Genomic DNA, 18550 nt, shown 5'->3' with positions numbered 1-18550 from the left:
GGACATTAGTTATTAATAAGACAATTATACTGGTTTTAATTTACAGGTAGCTTAATAAAGAAAGTCTGTTTTCTTTAAGAACTTTTTCCTCAATTCTTGCGTAAAATCTTAAAACCAGTATAACTGTCCTATTAATAATTAATGTCCACATTGATAAAATATATAATAAGAAATTTAATTCCAGATAGTTAAATATTTAGATACTTTAAAAGTCAAAATAAATCCTGATAAATCAGAAATGATTTTCAGAAATGGAAATAATCTTACGAAAAGAGCTAAATCTTTTTACATCAAGAATAAAAAAATTAAAATTGTTAATGAGAAAAAATTTCTGGGTATAATCTTTACGTTTAACTTATCATTTAGTAGGCATTACAAATATATTACAGCTAAGTCCAGAAATCTAATGAGTAATTTAATAGCTCGATCCTGTAAGGCAAAAATAAGAACTATCAAAACTCATTTTCAGCTCTTCAATGCAATAGTAATAAACGCATTGTGTTATGCCGCTCCAATCTGGAGTCTAAACAATTTCTATGATCTTGAAAAAATCTAAAATATATTTATTCGATAAACCTTTTAATAATAATAATAATAATAGTTTATTTGACATATAGTTCGATACAATATCAAAGGGGACAAGAACAAAACAATAAATTCACTTAACTCAAACCATCTAATTTCTTTAACATTTTGTTAAATTTTAACAAATCCACGAAATTGGAGTTAGAACCACCACGCAACATTCTTAAGTATTCCCCGTACATATCATTTCCCCAATTACTAAACATATGGAAGCACAATTCACTATAACTACAAATCTGGTTGCAAATTATGCACACCAAAGAGGCACTTCTTGACATAAAACAGTTTAACCGCAGTTTCGCAATCTGTTTTTTCACCGCAATAGAGATTCCAACGTCTCTTAAATATCCTGCCATGCCAAAATCAGGTTTAACCAGACGATAATATCGTAGCAACCCAGAACTATTCAGCACATTCTTCATTTCCTGTAATTCTAGTTCTATACATCTCAATACTATGGACGGTATCCGTTCTTTCCATCTATCAATTTGTTTCTCAATAACCATATCACCGAATCCCAGCCGTTCCAGCCAATTTTTAAAATCCAGCCACCATGAATTACTCTCCGCTTTCATCGACATTCTTTCGATGCTGATTCTAGGTAGCCTATCCCTAGGTAATTCCAATATTCTTACGTAATATTTTAGAACTGCTTTAATAAAAAAGATTTTCAGTGGTACTCGACCAGTTTCCCACAAAACAGCCACATTCGATGCGTGAAATCTGAGGCCCAGCATTTTCTTCAAAAATTCTCTATGAATTAACTCAAAATTATTGACATTAGCCAATCCCCAGACCTGAGCACCATACGACATAACAGATTTAACTGTTGAATCAAACAACCTAAAAAGGTCTGGTTACTATAAATAAATACATGGAATATGATCAATTTGCTGCTCCAAGTGTGGAAAAAAATTATCAAAACTTCACTTAATCTACGGATGTAACGAGAAGGAAGAACAGGATTTAAATATTATCAAGGATCAAAGTTATAACCAAAAGACGGAAATTGATATGTATAGAAAACTGGATAAAGTCAATAGTAATGATATTTATGGGTTGTATAATGTTGTCAATAGGTTCTTAAGGCAATGTGTTAATAGTTAATTAAGCCTTATGGCTAATTAATAAACTGAAAAGGTATACAATGTTAAAGGATACCTAAAATTGTAGATTATGTTATCCTTAAAATGTATATTTAACCCCCCTTGTAACAGGCTAATGGCTACTACGCTAATAAACTTGATTGATTGATTGATTGATTGATTGATATATAATAAGAAATTTAATACAGTTTATTTAAATTTTTTAAACTACATACAGACATACATACTGTATATTTTTTTGAGATTTAGATGTCGCGTTTTAAAAAATAATTAAGTTTAATATATATCTTACATATAAAATCTCAATTATTAAATATATAGTTCTTAATATAACAATTTAACAATCTGCTAAAATATATGTAATTTACATATTAACATACTGTATTTTGTGTTTCCTTGAGTTTCAGAGATTGTTAACTCATTAGATTGTTCGTTAAATAATTATATATACGTATATATATGAAAGAAATACACTTGTGTAACCTTCAAATTTTTCATTAAACATGGCTATTCTCAACTTTCTAAACTAATTTTATGTTTTTAAAGCTCTTATCAACTGATTGAAGTAAGTATATGTGGCCAAAATGTTTGCCAAACTATAATAAATGTAAACGAAACCTTATCTACTTTCATGTTTTGCATTATCACATTCGTTTTAGAGGAAAATATAATTGTAAATCAATTATACTTTAAATAATATTTCATATTTTACAAAATTAAAAAGAACAATATAGAAGAACTGCTCAAAATGTCCTCAGAAGATGCGAATGCATAATTGTAGAATCAGCAACTCGTGCACATCAGCTAACATGTATTCAGAAAAACTATTTTTAAAATTTAAAATAAAAAACATTTGTACGTTTTTGTAACATAGGATTAGAAAACAAACGGTGGTCTTTTTTGAAGAAAGATTTAAAATCGTTTTTCAATATGATTATTTGGCATGCCATATCTCAAATTCCCTTAAATTGGTGAAACCGATTTCACCATGTATATACAAACTTTTTATAAAGTAAAAATATATAAATTCTTTATCATCTTCAGAGGAAGTAATGCTTAGTCGGTTCCAATTCAGTATTTAGAACAGTCCGTTCCAAATTAGGTTTATAAGTAAAATAATAGTTTTTCATCTGTACGTGAGATTTTTTATTGAGGAAACCAAATTATTTTTTTAAATAATTCCACAATTCATAAATATATCCAAATTTATTATATTTAATTAATTTTATCAAATTGGAATAATAACAGTTTTTCCAAAACATTTTTTGTCAATTTACTTAAATATGGATTATTGTATGCATTCGAACATTATGATAAAGTTTAGATAATTAATGTTTTCACTTATTATATTAAATTCATTATGCATAAATCATATCTATAATCTTAGCATTTTTCTGGAAATAAATTTAAAATTATCTTATGTGCTTGAAATGTAATTTGGAAAAGGTATTTTAAAACGAGTTATTACTTATTGTGACATCTATACAGTGCCACGCTGCATTTTTCATCACAATGCTCTCAATTTTAGTAGTGTCTTGCCCCTGTACATCATACTTTTCCTGTTAACAATAAAGTGCAGGTCAACTATCCAACTTCGTTCTCGACCTTAAGAAAGGACAGACAGGCATACAGATGGGTGCCAGTAAAAATATATAGGTCCAGTATTGCAGCCCAACCATATTTTTGTTAATTAGTCGTTCTAGTCAAGTATTCAAATTCGATATAAATATTGTAGATATTTGCTACAATTAATGTATTATAGAAATATGATTTTTTACCTTAATATATAAGTTTATGAGTGTTATTTATCAATAATATAACATATTTACCTTTAATTTTTTAAGTTTTATTACAATAGAATTAAAAATGTACACATGTACAGTACATAAATAAACACATAAACTATGTGGTTAATGTTACCTATGGTTCCAAGATGGCAGCTCGTCTCTGATTCCAGCAAATAGAAGAAGAGAAACAGTGGAAACGCACGTTCTAACCTAACTTAACCTATTCTAATAAATTACCATAATTATTATCAAGAAAATTATTATAATAGGTTAGGTTAGGTTAGAACGTGCGTCCTCACTGTTTCCTTGCTGGAATCATAGGTAACATTAACCAACTATGTAAAGTATATTAATTTCGAATTAATTGTTCAGAATATATACCGTTTATTCGAAAGTTCATATAAGAAAGACAGAAATACCTGCTTTATATGCAAATTTATGAAGCTTCACGAATAAATATTAAACGATTCTCTAGCAGAGATTGCTTCCATTGAATCCTGTGTATAAGGTGTTCAAATAGTCAGCACATAAAGAGAAGTTAAAGGGTAGATGATTGATGACTCCATTTGCTCATCATTATCAGAAGTCAACAGGTAAATCGAATGATTTATATGGCTGATGCTGTCAATTTTTCTCTTTTCAGAATGATAGCTGCATGTTAAAATTGGCTCACTTCGAAGTATTGATTTCTTTTCCAATAAAAAAATTTGCATTATCGAATAATTTAAAGTTTTCAAGTGATAAATATAAGAACATTGATTTGAAAATGAAAACTTTCTTTTTGCGATTCTAAAACTGAATGTTATTATTTTAATTTTTTAACAAAATATGCAACAAAAATATAAAATAAAAATTCCAAGTTAAATGTAAATTTAAATGTATTTTATTCATACTTTTACACGTAAATATAATAATTTTTTTTATTAATAATGAGTGATGTTTTCTATCTAATTAATTATGTACAGAGAAAATATTTTTTCCCGCCATCAGAACAGGTTTTTTCCTCTGGTTTCAGGCTATTACACGGTTCTGGAACTGGTTTTCTTCTTAGTGAGAATGTATACAATATTAGTATTGTACCATGGAGTCAATGCGATTTCATGGTACCTAGAATTTTTATGGTACTTGATATGATTTAATGTTTGTATAAGGCTCAGTGGATCTATTACTTTGTTGCCATTTGGAAAATGGCTGTTTACATATTCTGAAGTGGTGCCAGCATTAAGAATAATTTTAAAACAAGATTTTTTCTTCTTTTTTTTATACAAAAGAGAAATAAATATCTTGATATTTTATATTTGTTATGATGTTCTTGATTGAATTTTAATAGTTTACATCACAATATACACTTCAAAATTTTAAAAATTATACACTTTTATCTTCACTGAAGAAACTTTTTATATTTGACGTCACATTTTTTATAGTTGTAGTTATTTTTATTCTAAATTTACATAAAAAACGAATATAAGAAGGAATTAAATATTAATTATTTGATCGTTTCAGTTTACTGTTAAAACAAAATTAATGAAGTACTTACTGATTTCCTTTGATCTACTGACGTTTTTATTGAAGCTATCAACAAAACCATTTTTATTTCATAAGACGCATAAATGCGTTTTATGAAAACGTCTTAATCAAGAGAATTGAAGAATTTATTGATGAAGATATGCTGCAAAAGATAATAAATAATTCATTTATTAAAGAAAATATTTAGACTTTGATAAAGAAGAATAATATCGAAGTCATATAATTTTTTTTAGATTCCGTGTAGAGAAGAAACATTAAAATGATAAATTGTCAAATAAATAAAAAGTAAAAGTATAAAATTTATCTAAAATTTACTTTAAGAAATACTTTTACAAGTCAATGTAATGGTATTTACAGGAGAAACAAGCTTATTAAAGTTATCCATAAATGTAACACTGAAAGAATGCATTTATATTGATCTGATAAATGTATTTAAAGTAAAAATAAATAAAAATAAGGGTTCTTGTAGACATTTATCAAGATTGACAGACTGTTATTAAGTGAACAAACTGATTATCTGAAATTTATCGACTAATATCTGTTATCAGAATTTTTATTAAGAATTATCTATAGATAGTTAAGATTGTTCAAAAGAAATTTCAAGTTGAAGTGAACTCACTCAGCAAAATTAAATCACAAACAACCAAACACCTTAAGTTGTTGAGAAAAATTTAATAAATAACAAACGTTTTCAGCCAAATCTGTTGGCCATCATCAGGTTAAACATATTCGAATGCAAACACAAAATGGAACAAAAAATTTAAATACAAATAAATAAAATAACGGATAAAATATACATATAAGAAAGTAAAAATTAAATATAAATAACAAAAATATATAGAAAATATGTATAGGTTAAATAATAAACTACACGAAACTCTAATAAATGCAAGAAGTGCACTTATCAATAAATTATACGAAATTCTGACAAATACAAGATATGCAGTGATAACAAAATCAAGGCATTAAATTAAGAGCTATCAAACCTCTTAATTAAATATTTCCATGCCGAAGGCAACCCTTCAGCATCCCTGGCAATAATGCAGGCATTATGTAATCTGCTCTTAAATATTTCAATTTTTTCGGCGCAAAACACTAAAGTCGGTGAGTGTACAGGTTTAATGATGTCTGCTTCACCCCACTTGACTACCGAGCCTTCAACCTGCGCCATCTGAGATAGAATTGTGGCGTTAGATCTTTTGCTGATGTTGTATTTGTGCTCCCTCAATCTAATCCCTAAGCTTCTGTTAGTAACTCCAATGTAGTTTTTATTAATGCCTAGTTCTTGGTTTTCATAAGGAATTTTGTACACTCCAGCCATTCTTTCTTTATCAATACGGTCTTTGTCGTTCCTTAATAATTTCTACAAGTTGGGAGCCCTCTTGAAAATTAACTTGGTATTTTTGCGGGCTGAGATTTCCTTCATGATAGTTTCTTTCTTTCTGTCATACGTGAATTTTGTGAATTTGCGGAAATCCCCTCCTTGAGCTTTTGTTTTGTTATTCTTGTAGTTACATTGGAGTTACTACTAGAAGCTTAGGGATTAGATTGAGGGAGCACAAATACAACATCAGCAAAAGATCTAACTCAATTCTATCCACAATTCTATCTCAGATGGCGCAGGTTGAAGGCTCGGTAGTCAAGTGGGGTGAAGCAGACATCATTAAACCTGTACACTCACCGACTTTAGTGTTTTGCGCCGAAAAAATTGAAATATTTAAGAGCAGATTACATAATGCCTGCATTATTGCCAGGGATGCTGAAGGGTTGCCTTCGGCATGGAAATATTTAATTAAGAGGTTTGGTAGCTCTTAATTTAATGCCTTGATTTTGTTATCACTGCATATCTTGTATTTGTCAGAATTTCGTATAATTTATTGATAAATGCACTTCTTGCATTTATTAGAGTTTCGTGTAGTTTATTATTTAACCTATACATATTTTTTATATATTTTTGTTATTTATATTTAATTTTTACTTTCTTATATGTATATTTTATCCGTTATTTTATTTATTTGTATTTAAATTTTTTGTTCCATTTTGTGTTTGCATTCAAATATGTTTAACCTGATGATGGCCAACAGATTTGGCTGAAAACGTTTGTTATTTATTAAATTTTTCTCAGCAACTTAAGGTGTTTGGTTGTTTGTGAAATTTCAAGTAATTAATTTAATGCTGATTTATAACTATTCCTCAATTATTTTGAATTTTATAAACTATAAACTAATAAAGTGAAAAGTAAGTGTTAATTATGGTTTAAATTACTGGTAATAATGTGAATGTCTATTTAACCTTTAGAAGCTTTTAACCACTTTTCAGATATCTCGATCTAACAAACAGAATGCAATAAAATTTAACAATTAAACTGAATAAAATATAGGAATCAGAAAAAAATCTACTGCCAAAATTCGCCAATAGGAGAAATAAAATCTGTACAAAATAAAATCAGCATTAAAATAGACAGAAATATGAATAAAAGACTATAGTGTAATGAACGATTATCTTTGTCCTGTTCCATTAATGTTGGTTTTGCTAGAAAATAGTTAATGTTAATAGCCGAACAGTCATTCCAAACATTTATAGAGATTGAGTGTTGACAGAAATCTATTTTTTAACACGATCATATTTCATCCCCCCAAGTGAAATAAGACTTCGTTTAATAAAACCCATGTTTTCGTGACCAGACACAGCATTCTCAATAGCAAATTGTAACATATCTGTAGGAATGTGAGAAGTATGTTGATACTCATCAGTAAGGTTGTTCTTCTAACGAATTATCAGTAAATTGAATGTTTTCTAGCTGCATCAGTTAGGATGCTTTTCTAAAGCATCCTCATGCCAACTACACAGACAATCGTTGCATTATTATGTAAATCATTGTCTGTTATTGGCTACAACTATTCCACATTCTCCCTGTCGGCAAGTATCAACATTAACCTTTTTATTAAATTCCTACTATTAGTTCACACTCTCCCTATATATATATTTTTTCAATCGTTAATAAAATACTTTTTATTCATCCACTCAAGTTCAAATGCATTTTTTTAAACTTGTAGTGGGTGACACTTGATGTTAATACAGTTTTTTCAAATATTAATTCATTAATTAAATTAAATTATTAGTTAATATTACCTCTGGTATCGAAGATGGCTACGGGGAATTTTTTCCCTAGATACTAGACGGCGAGGGAAATTTTTTTTTTCTACGTTTGAGATGGCCGCGTTTCCGGTAATCTCGAATCAGATTATCGAGTGATAATCTGGAAGCAGATTAACAATGGATAATTTCGAAGTAGAATACCGAGTGATCTAAACGTTAGGGGGCGTACCCGTTGCAAATTAATAAATTTCCCCGTCGCCGTCTAGTATATAGGGAAAAAATTTCCCCGTCGCCATCTTCGATACGACGTGTAACATTAACCTAATTATTAATACTTTAATAAATAATTTTAGCAGTTTGTAATGAAAATTGAAATCAACAGGCAGTAGCTCAATTGGTAAAATGAAAGGATTTCAGTATTTTTCACGTGTAGGTGAAGATTGCGAATTCAATTCTTGCGAAAATCAATAAATTTTTGAAAATTTTCTCTTTAAGTAGACGTTTTATCCAAATGATTTTCGAGAGTGAGTTAGCAGTTGTGGCTTAGTGGTTAGAATGAAGGATTTTTCTCAAAAAATAAAATTGAAGAAATTTTATGCTTTGGGTTCAATTCCGATTTCTCTTTCTATTTTGCCACTTAATATTGTGATTCTGTCATATGTATATACATATTTATATTAATTGTAATTATTTAATAAAAAGTAACTAAAATAAAATTTTTCTTTGTTGACCTAAGTAGGAATTGACTTAAAAAATTTTTTTCTATATTACTTGTTTATGAATGATTTTATTAATCTACCTCCTACTACATTTGGCAACATATAGATCAAGCCGTAGAGGAACTCAAAACACTGAAAATTTAATAATGTCCACTCTGTATATTGTTTTAATAATTAATTTCAATGTTAACTAATAGTTAGAGTCAGCAGAAATCATTAAAATATATTGTTTTTATAATTAGTAATAATAAAAATATGTTCAATTTTATAAAATTTTAAATTTCGATAGATTTACAATACCCATTTTTGCAACAGTTTGAAAGTAAAGTTATTTATTTTGCTTGAAAACTATTGTCTTGTAAAGCTGTCAAAATTTAGAAATTTAAGAAAGTTTACATACATTCATTTCTAAGTATAAAAAAATATTCGAAGCTTCAAAAACATGTGGTAAGAACCAATTTCACATCAATCTAATTTCATTTGAAGGATGGAAATACAAAAAATAAATTATAAAAACTTCACATTTCCTTCGTAATAATTTTCCTTGATGTCTTTTTAAACGGAATTTTTACAAAAAAGAAGATAAATTATTATTTCTTTTTTGATCCAATAAGAAGAAGGAAGATCCAATAATTTCGAGCAGAGTATAATATTATATTCCTTTCAATAAGGAAATTCAATGAAAATTATTATTAAACTTTTTAATAAAAATAGTTACAATAATTTAAAATTAATAAAGTAAACAACAATTAATACTAGATTAATCAGAAATTTATAAAAGTAATTAAAACCTGATTAATATTGTTTATTTTGATTAATTAATACTGAAAATATTTTAATAAATGTTCATCTTACTCCTGTAAATATCTCTTTTCCTTATAGTATAGATTATGCAGTGAAGATAACCTAAAGTTTTTAATTTATTGAAGTTATAAATTTGTAATTTAAAAATTAATTTTCTGCAAAAATATATTAAAAATAGTTTAAAATTATGCCACATAACTATCTTATTTATATGGAATATTTGTGTAACTATTTTTATTAAGATATATTGCAAAATAACATGAGATATTAACTTTATAATGATTTTGGAGTGTATACATTGAAATTTAATCAACTGTTATACCTCATTATTTAAAATTTTAATTAATAAATAATAATTTACTTGCTAATTTAAAGAAATTCCTTTCATAATTAGAATAATGTTTTTGAGAAGGAATGTTAAAACTTTTCCATGTAAAACCTTCCATTAAAATTACAAATGATCTGAATTTTTCTATTATTTAAAACGGTTTTTTTGTTTTGTTAAAAACATATTTCTTAAATTTAATTTTAATATATCTAGTTTATTCAATTTTGATTTAAAACAATGTTAATATACAAAATTCTTCTTACTTTATCAATAAATTTAATATGTTGTTGACAAGTATGTTGCTTTCTACTTTGAAGATTATTAAATATTTAATATTTGTTATATTTAAAGTAATTTTTTAAAGTAAAGTATTAAAAATTTAAAATATTTACGAATTTCTGTCTTCATTTCTGAATCTGTTATATATCCTTAAATATAAAACTTATTAATTATATTACGTTTCTCTACGAGTATACAGTAATTATTTATAAATAACGTGATAATTTATTAATTTTTTTAATTATAATTTATTTTTTTATTTTTTTTTTACTTTAAAACATACAGCCTTAAGAGGACGACATTCCTATAAATATCTGTACTTTACAGTAAAGAAATTAATCCTGAAAGGATAGAAATTACTATAGTACAGTATATTTAATTCAAAACTTTCAGTTACATACACAGTTTAGTACAATTACATTTTCATTTTACAGCATCCTAGCATCATCTGTACTCGTGTAAATCAAATAAAAGTGTGATGATCAATAGTTAAGTATCATTGATCAACAGTAAATTAAATCAGTATCCAGAATTTTTTATAAATTTTACTTTTACAACACCAAAAACCGATAAATTTTGCTGCAGATTGTAGTAAGTTTAGTTCAATGTGTAAATTTGTTTACAGAAAATCGAATGTATACAACAAGTAAAAAATAAATATTTAATATTTTATACAGGTGGAATTTATAATATAAAATTAAATATAAAATCAATAAAACATTTTAAATAAGATTCTTTCTTTGAAATTTGTGTTAGGAGCAAAATGGCATCATCCTTTACCTTCTCCATCATATCATTTCCTATTTTAAATTATGATATATATTAGAATTTATTCAATACATTTCATTATAGATGAAGAAAAGAAAAAATAAAATATCAATATTATAAAAATTAAACAATTGTATTGCTCTGTAAAGAGAAATTTACTTATATAAAACTTTTCTAAATATAAGAAAATTATATCATGTTTAATTATGAGATATGAATGACACGATCTGAAGAGAATTGAACGATTATCTTTTCAGAAATTTAATATACAGGAATATATCTTGGAGGAATTTATCATTCTCTTAGTCTTCAAGTTTATGACAGAATTGATAATGAAGTTATTTATTAATTACCCCTAACTACATTCTAAGATAAGTAACTTGAGATGATTGAAAGCGAATCTGTTGTGTAAATGTTTTGAATTAGAAGATCATGATAGATTAATTACAAATAATAAATTATATTAATCGAAAGGATAAAGTAATTTTTACGTTTTTCTCAACTTTTTCTTTATTACTTTAACTCGTTCTTATATCTAACACTTTATCTAAGCTACTTTTACTTTCTAGCATTAATTTAAAGTTTACTTGCTTGAGTTTTCCTTAAAATTCCTTATTTCTGATGATTTTAAGTAAGTAATATCTCGTTTTATTTTTGAAACAATAAGAATTTTTGCTTTAAATAAATAAATCTACGGAATTAAGATAAATAAAACTGCGCTTTTCTAATTTAACAATGTTATCAAACTGGAAATATCGGATAGAAAATCATGATTTATGCATGAAACAAATGAAATTTCACGATTAACATGAACTATGATAAAAGAATGAAATAATTTACAATAGAAGAATCGATGACGTTATCACTTTAAGAAAATTTGATTAAGGAATTAATTCGAATCATACAAAATAAATCAGATTTAATCTTTAAGATGATAATTTTTCTAGAATCCAAGATGTAAAATACAAAATGGCCGAAAATTCAGTAAACTATTACAAAGCTTCGATTAGCTTATTGAAAATGTCAAAATATTAATTGTTCTAAACACGTTATTTTAAACTCAATTGAAGAATCAGCTCTGCAAGTATACTAGGAAGACAAAATACAGAACAGGGTTAACTGACTTTTGAGCTATCTGATACTACCGAAATTTGTCTTTCATTATTTAAATTTTATACATATCCATGATCTAATTTACTGTGTTTTTTTTCCTTAATTCTTCTTGTAAATAAAGATTTAACTATTCGACCTATATGGAGATTAATGCAAAAAGATGTTTTTCTTCAATTATCAATTTAAATTATGCTTATTTAATTATACAGAGTTTTATTATATACAGTACCTGATACCTAATTTTTCTATACTTAATGTAAAATTATCCTAATTAATAGATCTTACATTTATTTATATTGATACTGATGTCTATTGTTCTTAAATAATAATACACCTGGTACCTAATTATATTGATATTGATGGCTAACTATTTTATAAACAACTTATTAAATTTGATCATATTTAAAATTTGTGTTTTCTGCAGAAGAATAAGTAATATATGTAAGAATCTGTGAAAAAAAACCTTATCGAAAAACGTAATTTTTAGTAAATTTAATCAGATAAAAGGACATTTTCTAAACTCCTTGTTTTTAAATTTATGTTTCTGTTGTTTTATTTATACAAAATTGCATTTTTTGTGTGTAGCGTGAAAGACGATCCGACATTGAACGACATATATTGATTCTTTCTTAAAATAGTTGTTGGTTTCTTTTTTGACTTTTTCAGTAAAAGAAACAACGTAGAAAAGTTGAATTGCAACAGAAATGTAGTTGAAGATCAGAAATTTCTTTGTTATATTTTTTGTTGGAAGCAATTTTCCATATAAGAAATTGCTAAAGTTTCCAAAGAAACAGGATTTTCTCTAAAGAAACACGATAATAAAAAACAGAAGCAACATCAGAAATTAATCTTTATATTATTGAAATGTGAACAGTTTTTGCAGATTTATAAACTATTCTACAAGAGAATAGTTTATAAATCTGTAAAAACTTCTATATTTAATTGTAATTAACCTCAAACACTTCACAGGATGAGGAACTGATCAATGGACATTAATATAATAAACTCCAATTAATCATTTTAATTAATTAGTTAAATAAATTACTCGAATTTCAGTAACTTATTATTAGGAAATTTGATTGGAAAATTAGTTAAAATTATTTTAATCAATTCTATTCAGTTTATAGTCGAAAATTAAAATGCAAAATATAGAATTCATATTTTTTTTGTTCTGTTATTTCGATGAGGACGTTGGATCAAGATTAATATCGTTGGATAGGATGAAAATCTGTTTTTATATATAACAGAATATCAACTTTTTAGATGTGTAATATGGACATCTGTGGTTACTGATCAGATACCTAAGCTTCGTATTACTCGAAGATTCAGTGTATATCTCATTAGAAGTAAGAGGTATTCTTCTGTTTCTCATGCTACATCTCTAAATTATGTTTATAAGTCATTTTTATAAAAAGCAATTATTTATTGTGAACTTTTCACGATGCCAGGCTCTTAATTTTAGTAGTGTCTTGTACATGAAACTTTTCCTGTTAACAATGGAGTCATGCTGATCATCTATGTAACTCCCTTCAGGGGAAAATTTGTATATTTACTTAACTTCCGGTCTATACCGGAATTGTTTCTTTTTGGCTGTTCCGGGTAGCGTAGTGCTTGCCCCTCCGGGTTGCTGTCATCTTCAGGCCCACTGTTTGTTAATGCATTGGGCCTAAGTGCAGGCTGTTCATGGGTCCTAGGTTGAGAAGAGCTCAACGACTTGTCTTTGTATCATTTCTTTTTGTTTTTATTATTTTCATGTAAATTTTGTTTTGGGTTTGTTTGTTACTTGGCAGCCCCTCTCTCACCACCAGGTGTTTAGCCATTCGCGTTGCTGCTATTTGTATATCGCCGCACCTGCCTCACCAGAGGCAGCCCCTTGGGCGTCCACGCCTTTCTGTAATTACCTCATATTCACTCTTTGCTTAAGGCCTATGCTCCATGTTTTGTACATTTGTTAATTTCAATTAATGGGATTGATTGGCGCTCCGAGGTCTCATGTTTCACACTTTCCTATTAGTCTTTTTTTTTTCTTCCTCCTTCTCATTTCCTCTAAAACTCTTCATCCTTCCTTTTCAAAGGCTATGCTGTAAGGTTGGGCCTTTTACTCCTTTCCAGTAAAGTAAAGGTCTATACCGGAAGTTACGTGAATCTACAAATTATGCAGTTTATTTACAATTTATATATGAATATATTGTTAATCGGAGCCACAGCTTTAAGCTCTATTTTAAACTAAATTTACATGACCCAGCTTCTGATTTTTACAGAACTGAACTTTAATTTTGCTCTCCTGTCAAATTACCGCTCCTAGCACTTGATCACCGTATAATGTAATATGCAATAGTACAATGTCTAACAATTTTATTATTTAGTTGCATCTTACTTCTCAAAAAATTGAAATATTGAGCTTGTAAAAATGACACCGAACAGCTAGATATAGCATAATATTGAGTAACAGCCTAATAAAAATAAAATTTACAATATTGCAAATGTAAAATACATCATAAAAATTGAGTTACAAGTTAAAAACAACAATAATAATCAATGTTTATATAGCATAACAATAATTTATAATTATGTATTTTAGTTATGGAAATATATAATTATAATTAATTCATTCTTGTGGCGTGTAGGGTGATTATAAAGTCTTTGTGCAAATTAAACTGTAATTAATTTGGAAGAACACATGATAAAAATACATTTTAAACACTATACAGATGCTTATTTTCTAAGGTTTCAATATATCAATGTTGATTTTTATCAATTGGGCTATTAATATTCAAAAATTGTATACGTATATATTTACACTGATATCTGTCTGCCTGTCCTTCCTTAATCTCAAGAATGGAGTTAGATAGATGAAAGTAAAGACCCTATATGGAAGCCCCATTTAACTATCTACAAACTTTCGGCTGGCAACGAAAGCACATGCTTTCAGTCCAAAAATTTTCCCCTAAACGGAGTTAGATGACTGGCATGGCTCTATTGTTAACAGGAAAAGCCTGATGACAGGGGTAAAACACTACTAAAATTGAGAGCGATTGTGTCGAAAAATTTCAGCTCCGCATTATGACAATGTCACAATAAATAATTGATCCTTAATTTTAATTGATTTTCAAATCATTTAACCCATTAAAAATGGCAACGATACAAAGAAACATTAACTGTACTTTTATGCTTCGCAGAATACAAGTCTATAATGACACATAATTTGAAGAATTAAGCTTTTTTATTCAGAATATTCAAAACTGTTAAAATTTAAAGTTGTGTAATCGTGTGTTTTATTGTGTTAAGTTATATTTTTTGATACTCCTAAAATGGACGAAATAATTTAATATTTTTAAATTGCTGATGGTTTCTCTTTTATGACTCTATTGTTGATTATTCAATGTGAGTAACAAATTTAACCATTGATTTACATTTACGACGTCGTTGAATGTCACGCAACGTCGATTTCTGTCTGTAACTCTTTATCACTAAGTCTGATAATCTTATATCAATGCTGATGAGCTTCTTGGTTTCTCAAGTGTCATTCCTAATTTTCTCCTCTTTTGGCAGGGAAAAACTAAGAAAAATATTGTATTAGGATAAGTATAAAACCGATTATTTTACTGTATTTTTTAAATTATTTTTCCTCTTCGATTTTGAATATTTTATTTCATTACTTAGAGACTGACTTTGAGCATCATTTTATATTTAGAAAAAATATATATATTTTTCTTTTTAAAATGTAAAGTATAAAAAAATAAATAAACGACCAATTATTTATTATGACATCGTCACAATGCTGGGCTGCAATTTTTAATCATATTTTTAATTTATTTAATTTAGAATATATGCTTTCCTCCTCAAATTAGTAGTTCCTAGCCCCTGTACATCATACTTGTACTGTTATCAGTACAGTCATGCCGGACATCTATCTAACTCCTTTCAGGGGAAAATTTCCTTCCAAATCACATACCTCCTGGTTCAGTCTGGAAATTCGTGTAGTTAGTCGGAGATTCCAGCCCTTATCTGGTTTCGTTTATTATTTATCTAACTCCGTTCCCGTAATTAACGAAAAACAAGCAGACAGCCAGATAGATGACAGTGGAAATGTATAGGAATGCAATTTGAAAATTTAATCTTAATTATTACTTTTGAATGCTCCAAATTTCTCATTATTTTTATTATAAATATTTCTTCAGAAAATAGTTCGGTGGTTTTCATTACTCTTTATATTGAGCTGTGATATTTGAAATTTCTTTGATTACATCTGTAAAGATGAGAATTAGAAATAGGAGAGAAGAAATCAGCTTGTTTCTTTTGAATAATTCACAAAGGAATGCAATCAATCAACACTTCTACTTCATTGTTTCGCTGCAACTGTAGACAATGTTGCCTAATGTTGTGCACTGATGATAAAATCGAAGCAAATCTCTTGGATTTCCAGTACTACTTCTTGAAAATTTTGCACTTCCATCTGCCATTTTTTAAATATTTTTATTAAAATATTAAAGATAAATTACCTACAAATCTTGAAATTTCACAAAAAGAGGTATTATGATTGATTTTTTATAAGCTTCTATATTTACCTATTTTTAATATGTGACACCAATATTCTGTTGATCTATAGAATATAGCATACGCATATTAATATGCTTCTACGTGAACTTCACTTTGTCATTGAGAGCATTGACAAGGTGAAATTTATTTAGAAACGTTAATATACTGAGATATTCACACAAAAGCTCTAACCTCTTGCTTTACAAACCACAGACTTGGCTTTTACAAGAGTTGTTGTACAGCTCTCTCGGTTTACAAAGAAAAGAACTGTGCAACATCTCGTACATTCTCACCTTTTTACAGCATCTCTACACATTATTACTATTTACCATATTCTAAGCTTATCACTGTTTCAAGCAAGAGATTCTAAGTTTATCACAAGCAATGATAGGCTTAGATTTTCTTGCTTCTATATGAACCTGTAAATTTCACGTAAAAATGAAATTTTAATAATAAATATTTGTAAATATAAATTAAATAACATCTTACTATGAAGAAATGAATGCATTCAACACAGAAGAATTACGAAAGAAACGTTCTTTAATCTCTCTTCACGTCTTTTTACGTGTTCGTGAACACGCAATGATAGATGCGAGAGATAAGGAGATAGGACATGTAATGTAGACAACAGCGAACTCAATTAAATATATAGAAAAATTTCTTAAATAAGTTTTATGAACAAAATATATTAGAAGTAGAGTAATTATACAGAGGAATCCAGCAAGACCTAACCCTTTTGCCTCTGTAAATGAATGAACTAAAAACAATCAAGTACACACGTATAATAACTAGGAGTTTGCTCTTCATAGAAAGCGCTTGTAGCTACAACCACACTTGTAAAGGGGTGAATGTCGTTTTGCCCGTTCTAATTCGGTTCCCTGTAATATTGTTCTAGTTACGCTGTAGTATAGTATGCACAAAGATTAGATCACATTTATGTTATTAGAATTTGCTGTACATTTTTATTTTTTGAACTACGACTTTGATTTTTAAAAAAATACACACGGTTATACACGGCGACACACACAGATCTAGTAAACCTCGATACCTCTCTAATTCTGAATAATAGCAACAATACTACTGTCTTGTATCTGAGGCATCTAAAAGGTAAATATACATACAAAAAAAAAATATATTTAACGTCGTTAACAATGACACTTTCTCACTACTACTGATAATAGAACATCTCAAATTATAATAAAAGTTTTAAATTGGAGAATTCACATATACTATACGCACATTTAACGCCCTATTTTACACATAGATGGCGCTGTTATACAGAAAACTAATTAATATTAGTGCTTTAGCTATATTTATCGAATAATTTTACAGAAAACATAGCTTCAATTTATAAAATTCGTTGTATCCTTATACCTTGTAATCTATTTTATATATAATCAAATGGTTTGTAACGAATTTCAAGGAATAAAAAGCATTTAATAATTACACACCAGTGAAAAGAACATCAGTTTGGCGAAGCATATAAATATACTTCGAAAAGATGTTTCTAGTGCCTAGATGATCCTCGGTGGTCCGGGGTGCGGACTTCAAATCCGCAGCTGATTGGCATCAGAGTGGTTCGATTCCACCTTCTGGGCGTCAACGTGGTTAAACATCGAAGTTTTTTGTGTGACGTTTTCTTCAACAAACATTCATCCAATAATTGCAAAAATCTTGAAGGATAAATGCATTGATGCATGCCTTCTGAAGTAAATCTGTAAGTACTGTACTGTACCTGAATGCTGGGATTTTTCGGTTGGCAGTGGCAACCTCCTCTTAAATTAAAGACAAGAAATGTCATAGACAATAGATAAGCTCATTGTTATAGTATTAACAGTGCGCTTATTCTTATTTTTGGGATGGTGTTATAATATTTAAAACGGTTTCTACGTTATT

General features: G+C 27.9%; 1 non-coding gene across 1 annotated transcript; it reads left to right on the top strand.

Moving 5' to 3' along the window:
* Positions 1–18166: 18166 nt before the first annotated feature.
* On the top strand, positions 18167–18253 carry TRNASTOP-UCA (transfer RNA opal suppressor (anticodon UCA)). The gene has a single exon. It is a non-coding gene; the product is annotated as a tRNA-Sec (tRNA).
* Positions 18254–18550: the final 297 nt, after the last annotated feature.

This window comes from Centruroides vittatus, unplaced genomic scaffold, assembly GCF_030686945.1.
Source record: "Centruroides vittatus isolate TY-2023 unplaced genomic scaffold, ASM3068694v2 contig_644, whole genome shotgun sequence".
In the NCBI taxonomy this organism is placed as follows: domain Eukaryota; kingdom Metazoa; phylum Arthropoda; class Arachnida; order Scorpiones; family Buthidae; genus Centruroides; species Centruroides vittatus.
Note: the sequence above shows the minus strand (reverse complement) of the source record. Positions and strands in the feature narration are given on the sequence as shown.